The 14,050-nt window shown below is 35.6% G+C and overlaps 1 protein-coding gene across 9 annotated transcripts in view; it reads right to left on the bottom strand.

The window, feature by feature from the left end:
* Nucleotides 1–14,050, bottom strand: part of LOC134652179 (CUGBP Elav-like family member 4) — an 849,854-nt gene that overhangs the window by 250,730 nt on the left and 585,074 nt on the right. The window lies entirely within an intron of this gene.

Raw genomic sequence — 14,050 nt, forward strand, 5'->3', positions numbered from 1 at the left:
AAATATAATTATTATATAGATACAGAGGTAATACGTCTTTCATAAGTTTTTTAACACATTTGCGAGGCAAAAAATAAAGTGTATATGTTAATCAAATTTTTATTGTTAAAACAACAAAAAAGTCAACATAGATTAATGCACAGGTTCGCTAATTATCACACTAGCGCACAAGTTCGATATGACAAAACGCCGCTTTAATATATGACTATGAGCTTAAAAACAGTTCAATAAGTTCGACATTACGAGCAAGTGCGTTGAAAAATGTTACCTAGCAAAAACGGCCCCTTTTCAACCCAAGGCATCTATCTAGTCCCTATAAACACATGGCGTGTAACAAAGTTGAGTTACTTTATTCAAATATGGCGCATACCCGTGCTCGTGACGAAATTGCTTCTTAGCCATAATTTACTGCGATACTAGCTGCGTTTTTGAAGTTGATATTACTTTTCAAGACGCTACGGAAGCATGGTGAGATGGTGACGTGTAATATCACATTATTTGAAAATGCGAAATAATGTTATGCCTGAGCTACTGTTGAAATATTATTTCAAACGTGTAAACTCATATCATGCGCAAAAGGGACGTAAGGTCACGTTTGAAACGAATATTGTCTTCGATTACCGCAATTGTTACTCATGAAACAATTGTATCTGATTAAATCGCGTAAAATTAATATAAGAATAAATTCTGACGCCTACCGACCCTTTACAGCTTTCGTGGTCAACGGGAGACAGTGGAAAATTTTATTAACCTCTGTCAAAATTACTATGTGCACATACAAAAAGAATATTTTTAGACCGGTAATGCACGTAAAATAGAGTCATAAAGTTAGTCATATATTACAACTACTTTAGATACTTAATACTTATAAACTACAATGTCCACACCATTCAACACGATGATGGTCTCACAGTCCTATGTTTTATTTTGTTCCTTTAGGTGGACTACTTAATTTACACGGATACATTTTAAACTTAAATAGATAGGCATAACAAAGGTTGTCTGTAAGAGACCGCTTTTTAGCGATAAGACCACCTGTTGTTTACCTCTGCTTGTGTTTCTGTTTTCTTTTGTATTGTTTTCTTTTATTGAGGTGTGCAATAAAGAGTATTTGTATTGTATTGTAAAAGTTATAACGTGTTGACGGACTTGCCTTGTAGACGGTATTGTCCACAGTGACCTTATACCTAACACCTTTTTTGCGTTAGAGTTTATAAACCGGACGTATATATAAATATTCGACCATTTAAACTCTCCTACTAACAGCTGACAAGTGGGGTGACCTAGGCCGAAACAATTGAATGTCTAGTATAAATCCAGCCCGAATTGTCGAAAATCCAATTTTTCGATGCACCGATCTATACCTTACATCTCGATTCCCTCTCGACTTTCCTATTTCCGTGCCCGATTTTAGCGTACCTACTTAAAAGGATATTTTTAGTTTGAAGTGCGGCGGTTACTTCCTTTTGAACATGTACTGAGTAGTATATATTATAAACCACAAGACACACTTATCTCGAGGGAATAATCATTTTTATTGAAAAGTTTAAAATGCCTTTGACAAAAATAAACGCTATTACTTTTACGTCAGCGATAGAACTTCAGCATAAACAGTAAGTTTGCAATTGATTAACGTTTCCAAGGCCTCACTGCAGGTTGAAATGGAACTTGTGTTGCATTTGGCAGGTGACGCAGGCTTACAGTGACGTCATCACAACATCCGCTTTCACGTCACAGGATTTTCGGAATGCCCTTAATGAGATTTCGATATCGAGTATGGTCTGCATCAATAGCGGCTGTAAGAACTCCCTAAAAGGAACTGTCACCCTGTTATATTTTTCCCAATAATTATCTATAGTTTGCATCAAAAGTTTACAGTTTACATGTTTGTTCAAAAGTATCTATATAAATAAATCCAAATAAACAACATCTAAGGGTTATTCGGTTACTTTAAAAATATCCACAAAAAGGTCTACTTTGTCGGGGACGTGTTGCGCAATAGCAGCTACTTTATAAACTCTCAGAAATCAGAATTAAATTATACCGTAAAATTTAAAACTAGGTTATTAAACGTTATCGTACTTATACGTAATATTTGACGTATCTTAAAATTCGAATCGGGCCGTTAGTGTCAAGTGATGTTTTTGTTTGAAGAAACGTCACTTTTGACACTGACATATCTAAGTCGTAAGTATCAAAAACTGCATCAGAGACTCTACTCACGTGGTCTTGTCTGTCCTGTGTTGACCGGATGCAAAAATAATAAAACAAGCGAGTTAAAATAGTATATAACTCGCCTCCTAATTTTCAGTTTCTAAATCAATTATTGTAAACCAATTACAATGAATTATAGTTCATTAGCAAAAAGCCACCGCAGTGCAACCTACCGCTCAATTCATAAATTTAATAACGAAATTGCACGTAATAGTATTACATGATGAAAATTGAAAATTAATTTGAGTATCACTAAAACACTTATTAAGTTCTATTGAGTATCGTAATAGGGAAAATAATGTTACAATCATATTGATTTCGCATATTATTAGTAGGGAACTCTAATTTGTAAGGTTGCCGTAACTTGATTTTGTTCTCATTTGGTGTTGGTTAAAAATACAAATTTAAATCCTTTAGTTTCAGTTTTTAAGCGAAAAAAATTAAGTCATTTTCAGAAAATAATTATTTTATTGTTATTTTTTATTTTTTTCAGTTTTCGAAATAGTTTTTTTATGAATAGAGCAATTTGATACCTAATACTTATTTTGATGTTTTTTATTCGTTAACATACAGAGAATAGACACGTAGTGAAAATATAGTGTCATGAAATGACCCCATATCAGCATGTTGCTGGCGACTTCCATATTAAATATATTAATATTCAGTAAAAATGCCAATAATAATTCGCCAAATAAAGTAAGCAGACAGTGTAATGTGTAAGTGTGTATAAGTAGGTACCTACAATGTTATTAGAAGAAAAAAAAACCCTTCAAAATCAAACTTTATCTCAATCTCATAAAATACCAAATTCCAATAGAAGCCACCATAACGTCATCTGCATTCCCACTTTGATCATACAAATCTCAGGTATGACTCTCAAAACGCTTTGTCTTGAGCCAGAGACAACTTAGACGGAAGCCAATTAGATGCATGTTAATTCATCGCCTAATCTATGTACTGATGACAGGGGACGTTAACTTAATTAGTAGCAGCTCGCGTAACTATGCTAATTACTTATGTTTGAGCCGAAGGCCTTTGGTGCGTGATGAATAACAGTACAGGCCGTTGATGTGCTGAGTTGGAAATAATTGTGCGTCTAGTCACATAGTATTTTAATACCGTCTACGTACATTCTTGCGATATTAATGCGTACCTACATCTAAAGACGATGAAATTGGGTGTCTTTTATGAAAAGTTCCATATAATATGACACATTTTTTATTTAGCACAATGTGGAAAATAGTATTTTATGCAACCGTTGTTTAAGAGAGGTCAAAAAAGGCGAGTGGCGTGAGTAACAATTTGAGGCGAAGCCGAAAATTGTTAATAAAGACGCCACGAGTATTTTTGACTCAGTTAAACAACGTTGCATACAATACTTTTTCTACGACCAAGCACTTACTTTGAAATACAATTATAAATTTAACAAATACTTTTAATTCAAGAAGTAGCAAAAATGGAGGGTACGGGCGGGAAAAGAATGAATGAAATTAAAAAAAAAAACATGTCTATAGTTCACTTATTTGTCAGAGATGACATTTAAAAATTAAATAAGGTTGGCAACACTGTATTTCATTCAATATTTTTCAAGTGGTCATTACACGAAGTATCGTAAAATCGCCAAAAAGATACTGCGTGTATGCACAAATTCTTTTTTGGGGAATAGACTAAAGACTTGTCTTGACAACTATAAGGTAGGATTTTAAAGGTGTGTGCACGACCCTTTAAATGACAGACAACATGTCTCATCACCATCAATTTGACTAACTCGAAATAGTCAATTTCGTAGCCTAAATTCGAAACTCAAAACTGAATCCGACAAACACATCGTAAACCACTAGTTCGCAAATATATATCGCAAACTATGTGCCGTCGCTAATCCACTTAATCATATTAGCGTAGCCTAGGCGACCATTGATACTTCGACGAATTGCCTGGCAACGTATGTTGCTCTTTCATGCAAGAACTGTTCGACACAGATGATTACATCATCAAAAACACAAATGTGAAATGGAAGCCAAGTTTAATATTAAGGTACCGTAAAACTGCTACTATGGTCCATAAGTTTAATGAATGAAGGAATGAATCTTTATTTCAAAAAGCATAATATTATCAAACTCAATACATTTTTAGAAGAAAACTGTGTTAAACTGATAGTACTATATAAAAAGCCAAATATAAGATAGGTAACTTGTATGTACATACAAGTACATTCAACGATAAAGACAATGTTAACACTTTTACATTCTACTTTTTTTTTTAATTATTTATATTATATTTTTCTGGTTATTTACAGAACTTAACCTAATTAAAACCTCAATTATTTCGTTGAATAAGAACTAATGTTGATCTTAATTCTACTTGTCCCAATTTCCTGAACTTGGCTTGACACGCTAGCAGCGTGTCTGGATTCCTACAAATTAAAACAAAGACAAAGGCACGAAATTAAATAACTGTCTGCTTTGAAAACAATGATTGGAAGTTGTAGGTAGTGTCACCGAGACGCCTAAGTAGTTTGCGGTGGGTTCTGACCTGCAAAACACACATCTAATCCAATTAGGAGGGAGGATTATGGTGTAGAAGGCTGGCAGGAGCGGGCGTCAAAAGTGCTGTAAGGCCCTTGCCTTACTAACTTACTAAAAGTAAATAGATGTCCTTACCTGTATTTTCATTTATTTAAGTAGGGGACATAAGAACAGACGAATCGCCTGATTGTAGGCAATAACCATTGCCCATGGACACCAACACCAGAGGGGTAAAAGTGCGTTGCCGGTGTTTAAGATGGTAGTATGTAAGTACTCTTTTTTCATTAAGATTAAGTGTCGATCCGGATTTGGCTTACTTGTGGTTACACTAACACTGCGTTTAAATCAAAACACGTTATTAGGCTAGGTGATTAGTGATTACCTCATATACTTTACGTTTTGTTCGCTTGTCGGATACATCATCATTTATGAAGAAACAATTATGATGATGTTGATTAACAATTGTTACTTGAAGTTGGTAATTAAGATTTTCTATAAGTCGATGATATTAAACTTTATATTATGCAAATGAAAAATCGCCCATTGCTTATCGCTTAAGCTCACAATAAAATTATGCATCTATACACTACTTACTTACTCGAAATAGATTCGTATTAGCTTTGTATTTTATGGCAATTAATTTAAAACCCTCTCAGTGTGTAATTGAATACTTTAACGGTGTTATTGAACTAGAATAAATAAGTTAAACTACTCTACAGCAGTCTGCGCTCGCGATGGTTACCAGCAGCGGCCGCGGCACGCATATCACCGACGACTGTGTGTAATATTATTTACCTGACGATTGTTAACAACTTAATAAAACTCATTATGTGTAAAAATCTCCCCTTGAGTTTAACAACCCCTTAGAAACAAAGCAACGCCAAAATGAAATGGAATGAGAACGCCAACCGAAAACGCCCAACTTAAAATTGCACGTAACTAGTTTTAAACTAATAACATGTGCAACTGAATTTACATAAGTTAACTGCGCTGTGAAAATCCGTTCTGCGGTAAAAAATATTAAGGCATTCGTTCTCGTCTACCATGTAATTTAAGCAATTCTTCAGACGGACAATTTTCGTGGAATCAGAGATGGAACTTACACGAGTGTGTAACTGTGAAATTTAGGTACTAGATTCAGTGCTAGAGGTTTTTCTTTGTTTGATTTGAATTCAATAGTCACTATTTAAACTATTAAAATTTATATTTACAGTTATTCAGATACACGATCATAGTGTATCTGACTCAAGACCAAGATCAAGATCAAGATCAAGGTCTGGTCAAGATCTGACTCACTATCATATTATACCAAGTGTACCTCTGTTGAAAATGATAAAGAAAGAATGCATTATAATAGTAAAGTTGTCACTTTCCTAACTTGGAAGACCAATTACTACACCAGATTAGATTAGATTAGATTAATTTAAAAACTTCATTACTCAAACTAGTAAGTGTTAAAATATAATACTTATAGTATTCAATTTACGAATTGTTACAAAACACTGCTTGCAAACTGAGCATCGTAACTACTATAAGCGAGAAGTGCAACTCGTTTCAATACGGAGCTCTTGCTCGAGCACTCCACCCAATCCATTTACGAGCGCGTCTGCATTTAAACTAAGAGTACCTATAATAAAAATGGCCACATGTCCGAGCCTTGCGTGATAGGCTGATTTTATTTCTAGGACCGTGACAATAATTGGCGCTCGGCCGGCGACCGGAAGTCGCGTCACGGACCGGACCTGCTCACTCAGAAATGAAACCAATTAGGGTCACAGCCCATGTGGAAGGATGCAGCGGATTTCAGAAAGATGGTTATATAGTGAAAATTTGACTTATGTATTACTTGTATGCTAGCAATAGTTTTCCCTTATTCGTGCTTTTTCCTATATCTGCACATCATTTTATACTATAGTTTGTTCGCGATAAGAATCCAGTAAAATCATTGTCCGCCATTCTAGCCATACACGTAACCAATAAAATCGTTCCTAATTAGAAAGTCAAGTCACAGTGAAAAGTTGAAGGCATATTTTCTAATAAGGATCGATTTCGTTAGTTGCTAGTATCGTTAGGCGGAAAATGTTGATTTTACTGGATTCTCAAAGCGAACGAATATTTTATATTGTATATATATATCGTTGTCTGAGTATTTACAAGCCTTCTCGAGTTTACCGTAGAACTTAGTAATTTTTTGTAAAAATGTTCAATATTTAATTATTTACTTATTATTTATTTAGCGAATGTCGCATACGATACAATACTTACATTACATACACACGTACTTACGCACACGCAATACATACAATTACGTTCCTTCCGCGATGCTGCGCGCATCCAGCATCGTATGCGTTGCGTTATTGATGCTTATATTTGGCACTTTGCGCCTTTGATTTACGAACAAAATGCGACCGATTTCCGAGCTGTCAGAAAAGTAATATTGGTTTCTATAGAACTGTACTTAGTAGAACTCCGCCTACAATTTCTAACTTGCGCGTCAAAGTAACGCCGAACCTCTTCCCGCCGGACGTTTGCTGTCAATCGCTCTCGTTGTCGGGCTGTTTGTAATGGCTCTTAATGAGAAAATATAAAAACGTAACAAGCTTTTTGTTCTTTTGGGAGGTCATCGGAAAAGTTTGTAGATGTTTAGGTCCCTATAAAAATACTTCGATTTTCTCTGTCCTACTTGTTTATTTCGTTGCATTGTATGCAGTATGAAGACGATTAACTGTGCAGTTTTCCAAAAACTTCCCGCCTCGCACAGCTAAACTGTGGAATGACACGATGACACGATGTGTGGTGTTGCCATGTTTAAGCAAATAAATATTTCTATTCCTATTTTTATTTATGAACAACCGGAACCGTGGAGTCGGTTAGCTTTATTTGACGTTCATAAGCGCATTGTAATTATGCCTACTTGAATAAACTATATTTTTATCTTTTTTATCTTTATCTTAACCCGCGGTATTTCCGGACCGATACGACCTCCAAACCTTCAAGAAAATAACGTACTCCCTAAACAGCTGGCACAGTATATTTCATTTAAATTAGTCCACATACAAGTGAAATCTGAATAACGCAAGCAACATCAAACCATCAAACACAACCCCCACAATTTCGAAACCCGAATTCAATAAAACTTCATTCAAAACTACCGATTGAATTGAAAGCCATCATCGACACGAACAGCGGGTAATGGGGGGCATGCTGAATCATAAATGTGTAAACAGGCTGCGTGCGAGGCCTAAGATCCCGGTGTTGGCCGAACGTGACGGTGCGCAGAGCGGGGGGATTAGGCCGAGAGCCTTCACCCCCACTCTGCCTTAATACCTGCCTGTATTCGTGTTTCTAGCGAGCAAATCGGACTCAACTAAACCAGTATACTTACAAGGTGTCATCTTAAAGTGCATCCACACCACAGTTAACTTTTAATTTGTGGAGCAACACTGTGAAACATTAAGTAACTAAGGTAAGTTACCATATGATTTTTTTTATACCTCGTTGCATAGTTATGCTCCACAAAGTTAACGGCGGTGTGGATGCACCTATTGAATACATACCTTTAAGGGAAACTAGTAAATGAACATGTCCTTGCCGACTTACAGAGCCTCGAGAATAATTGGTTTCCATCAAAATTAATAGGCTTTTAAGATTTTAAATTTTCCGACTTGTTGTCCAAAACGCGACTATTCAAAATATTTTAAAATTTAATACAGAGAAGCTTATTGCTCTTGTGCGATTATTATGATTCAATTCAATTCAGTGATGTATTATTGAATGTTAAGTTTTTAAGGTATTTAATTATTGTTTTTATTAACATTTATTCCTGATTCCTTAGCAAATAAACTAGATTGTAATTCAATAAGGATTCTGATCATATTTTATGTTATCTTTTTGTTCTATTTAGCATAAGCACAACCAAAGACCACCACACACATGAAAGGTTCATATTTTGTGTCCAATAAAATGTCACCTGTATAAGCTTAAGACGTATAAATATGCTGGATCAGAGGTGCATTTATACTGGTCTCTCTAATGTTGATCCCAAATGGGAATAACAATCTTGAGCTCTGCTATAGTGTTTACCTGCTTGTTTGTGGATGATAGTTCATTTTTGGATAGGTATTAAGAGATGGAATAAGGAATTGGGAGTGATGCAGCGGAATTTTTGTATTTCATAGGAAAAATAAACATTGACTTTTACACCCTTAAATTACGCAACTATGAATGTATGTTTACTTAAAACATAATTAAATTTCTCACATAGTGCAATAATAATTCTTTTGTTCATTTTGTATAAGTCTGTCTAACGTTTTGTTTGCCCCTATACCACATACGTACGCCTGAGTATGAACCTATTTCCTATGCTGCCATTTCAACAATAAAATATATTTTTAATTAATTGGATACCAAAGTAGACTTCTATGAAACTCTATTTTAAAACAAATATTAAAGAAAAACTGTTCAAAAAATACAGTCTATTAATAAATTGCAATAACCGTTAACGGATTGACACCATACAAAGCTGATGTTATTACAAAACTGCCAAATAGCGGTATGAAATGTTTTTTTCTGTTAAAATGATTTGATTTTTGCGACATCCTGTGTTGATATTAATGAAAGGTTTCAATACAAATCTCACTGTATGCGAGATCCCCGTATCCAATGGGATTTGTTTAGGTTCAGATAGATATTGCTTGTTCTTGGTTCGCAATATGTAGTTTTTATTTGAAACGGTGTTAAATTATTTTTTGATTAGATTTTCATGTGAGTGTAGATCGTTTACATGTTTTCTGTGCGAAGGCGATAAAATGAACGCACATTATAATTTTTAAGGTTATTTAGCTTTAATAATATATGTTTCTAAAGGTCTTCAAATTTATTATTCGATTTCTTATTAAACGATGAGCAATAACAAGTCATTATAAATTGCTTCTAGTTGCTTTTTTGTTTTGGACAAAAGATATACAGCGTTAGATGGTTAGATAGGTAGTTACGGAAGCCCATTCAAACATACCCTTGACATCAAAATGATATCTAAATACATAATTTAGTTATAAATGAATAAATAAATTTAGTTCTCATTCGCCCATGCCATGCGTCTCACTCGCGCCAATTACATGTACGAGTGAAATTCATACGCGAATGATTATAACTATTTAAATTATAACATTTAGATATCATTTAGATGTCGAATTGTAAGTTCGGATTGGTCTCACGGAAGCTTTAGATTGGTGGTTGTCTGTTACATATTTTTCATGAATAATTTTAATAGACACAACATTTGTACAGTTCACGATACAATAAAACAGCAATGAACCTGTCACAGTCAAAACAAGTCCCGTGACCTCCATACGCCTCAATCTCTTTTAAAACGTCACGGGCGGGCGCGGCCGGCAATCAATTAACGGCCAGCCCCGCCCGTCCCACTATGTGTTTGCAATGCCTCATTACTTACTAGCTCCTTGCCTCTATTTACGCCTTACTGGCGCAGTCGGTAGGTTAATCATGTTTTGGGTCGTGTTGACTTTAGTTTGGTGCAAACTAATCAGTCACTGTGAAAAATGGTGGCTTGCGTTAAGGAAAACTGGCAAAGAATTGTTACTAGTCAAAACTAACAAATATAAGTTTATTTATTTTGTTTAAGTTCCAAACACATGGGTGACATCGGATTAAGCGATGGGATTTTCATGGCAATACCAACAAAAAAAAAAAAAAAAATGATAAAATGTATTGAAAATTGGTTAAGCATCAAAAATACTGTAATATTTATTGATGGAGCATCGAGACACTGACTATATATTTTCGGTTCTGTGTTTATTTCGTAAAAACACCGTGCTGTTGGTGTTTTCTTTTGACTAGTTGGAAAAAACTCAACTGTTAATTACGAACTTCGGATGCAAATGAATTGCTTCAAAAGCTAAAAAAGGCGCCCGCGAAAAATTCCCAATTTGGCAGAGTTACTATACTTTCTTCAAAGAACAAAAACTGTTTAGAAAAAAAAGGTGAAAGGCAGCCTTTGTTTTCTCGAAGTTAGATAATTAAGATTTTTAGCGGCGTTTGGACTAGCTGACGATGGTGGAAAAATGTAGGCACCGTGGCGGTGTTTTAATTGCTGAAATAATTAGTACCTCACTTGTGGAATTACCCGGGGCCGTTTCTTAACTTTCTAGAAACTTTTTGATGAATACTTTCACACAAAATTTGCGCGAACGCGAGCTGTGTGGAACATGACTTATTAAAAAAGCGCGATCTGGCCGGACTAAAGTTTACTAATGATCACTCAGTAACATCCCATCCCACTTTCTTTTTATTAAAAATAAACATAGACCTACATTAAGAAATTGAATGGTTATTCTCAGTCACTACATAATTATAATATACAGGGTGGCCCATTTAGATCGGTCAGTATGGGAAAGTCTGAAACTATAAGACATACGAAAATCTGTTCTTAGGAACCATGTCATCGATTTTAATAACATGAAAAAATGCATTCATACATTTAAAAAAAACCTGTACTCAAAATAATAAAAAGGCGGTGGTAATTTCAAACACTTGCTTGCTAAAATAAATTAAAGAATATGAAAACAATGCATTTTATTCATTTTAGACATCACGATTAAGACCTACACAATCGATATCTAAATAAAAATAGTTTTAGTTTTATTTTTCAAAATGTCCGGGTTCGATTCCCGAGCTGAGTACGGGTTTTTTTTAAAGTATGAATGCAGTTTTTCATGTTATTAAAATCGATGACATTGTTCCTAAGAACAGATCTTCGTATGTCTTATAGTTTCAGACTTTCCCATACTGACCGATCTAAATGGGCCACCCTGTATATCGCGTTTCTTTGAATTGTAACGAAAACTGCTGGTAAGTTAAAACTTCATCGACCATATTTACAGGCAATGGTTAGTTATAAGTATTGCAGTCAGCATATGTTTTTAATATTGATCGTCGTAAACATATACATATATATTAAAGTAAGTACTTATATAGAATTTTTGAGTTGAAGATGTGAATTTCCTTTGAATATCAACTTCAATACTTGCCGGCCACGCGATCTCATCGTTTCCCTTGCATCCTTCCATAATGCAAGTAATTGAGATGCAAGAGAGCTTAGGCAGTCACAAAGAATTTATTGTACCGGAAATCCTTATTAAAGTATCATCGAGGAAGAATATAATGGGGGTCTCTATCGTTTCCCAAATAGTTTTAAGCCATAATGTATTGTTTGCCCGAATTTTCGTTATTCATAATTCATTTGGTTCAGAAACGCGTCGCTTTTCAGGATTGCCATAAAACAAACCTAACCTAACCTATCTATAGGATAACCTAACGAAAATCCTGAAATGTTAACGGTTTCAGTTTTATGACTAACGATAATATGACAAACAATACATTATGACTTCAAACTTTATGGGAAACAACGGGACCCCATATAATGGACTTAGAACGAGCTTATAGATGTTAAATCCTTTAATTAAAAAAATGTTTAGGTATTAGAATTATTGAAAAGATGGGTGTAGCTGTAATAATAGCCGTAATAACTGTAATAACGAATCACCTGGTGGTAAACAATCACCGTCGCCAATGGACACCTACAACATCAAAGGCGGTCGCTATCAAACTTTTGCAACGTTTTACAACAAAATCTATATTCTCATGTATTGTTTGTACAGTCAGATATTATCCGATATACCAAGGTGCTCACAAATATGAACACGCCTCTGATTGTCAAGGCGGTAGGTTCAGAAGTTCAGATATTTTTGAGCACCTCGGCCGCACCGATATATCTAATGGCGACTGTACAATCTATTTGTGATATGCTTACTTATATTTTTTCGTTCAGCATGTTTAAATTAATCATAGTGCCGTATTTTATGCAAAAAGGTAGCGACTTTGCTGTATTCTAGCAATATTTTTCTATTTTCCGAAATGAAAATCGGTGATACTGGCACAGTATAATTTCCATACAAACTAACTCGTTCTACCCTTGAGTTTAATTGATTAGGTGAAAAAATATACATGTTAAAAATGGTTTTATCTACCTCGTCGGTTTTTTAAAAACGTAACTACACTGTTCAAGTGTTAAAATTTAATACAATACAAACCCTGATCAAACAAAACACCATAGATACTTATGTACATACAATATCTAGTTCCAAATCCTCCTTGTCTATGGAACGCAAATCTTCTTATCAACTTAGGGAGCTATAAGTTCGCCCCACGCTTACATGCGATGCAATGTCTGCCAGCCCGATTCGGATTTCAGAATTTGTTACGGTTTTGATCTCATTATAATACGACCTTGAAGATCGCTAACGCTGATTGGTACATGCGAAATGAAGTGAAAGTGCGCGCCAAACACAAACTTCAAGTTTATCAAAAATTTAGTTTAACAAATTGTTAAATTAGAATCGATCTTTCGCTTGCACTTCATTGCGGAGACAGTTCTGACAGTAATGCAATCGTGTCCTGGGATTTTAAAGACACTTCTCTTGGAGTTAAGTTTGACTTTTAGTTTACAAGTTGGTTTAAACTTAATGCTTTGTTCATTTTCTGTAGCTTCAGTAACAGTCCGAATCGTTGTTATGTTAGTCGATGCTATTTACAAGAATAAACGGGCGTATTCTGATTTTAATAAAAAAATATGTATTATATCATATCCATAACTAATTCAGATCTTGGATCCGGCCTCCCTTAGACTGGCGACTGGTTTGCGACTTGGGGTTTCGGTGTGTACGCCACACATATGCTCTTGTGGCACGGACGTGGACCGACTGGGACACCATGGATTATCTTGTCAAAAAAGTGCAGGACGCTTTTCGAGACATGCGTCGCTTAATGACATAATCCGTCGGTCTCTTGCCACCATCAATGTGCCTGCTCTTCTTGAGCCGACTGGCATTTTCAGAGACGGTGGCAAGAGGCCCGATGGGGTGTCCTTAGTTCCTTGGAGCTTGGGACGGATGTTAGTGTGGGATGCTACCTGCGTAGACACACTGGCACCGTCCCACCTCCAACGGACTAATGTAAAAGCGGGCGGGGCGGCGGAAAGCGCCGAAATTTTAAAACGTAACAAATATAAGAGCCTCGGTAGAGAGTACCATTTTGTACCATTTGGAGGTGAAACTCTAGGTCCATGGGGTCCCAGCGCGCATAAGTTGTTCGCAGAAATCGCGAAGCGTCTGGTTGACGTAACTGGTGACCGAAGAGCTGGCGGCTACCTCGCACAACGTATCAGCATTGCGATACAGCGAGGAAATGTCGCCAGCATCCTTGGTACAATGCCTCAAGGGCCTATTTTAGAT

This window comes from Cydia amplana, chromosome 1 (genome assembly GCF_948474715.1).
Source record: "Cydia amplana chromosome 1, ilCydAmpl1.1, whole genome shotgun sequence".
NCBI lineage: Eukaryota > Metazoa > Arthropoda > Insecta > Lepidoptera > Tortricidae > Cydia > Cydia amplana.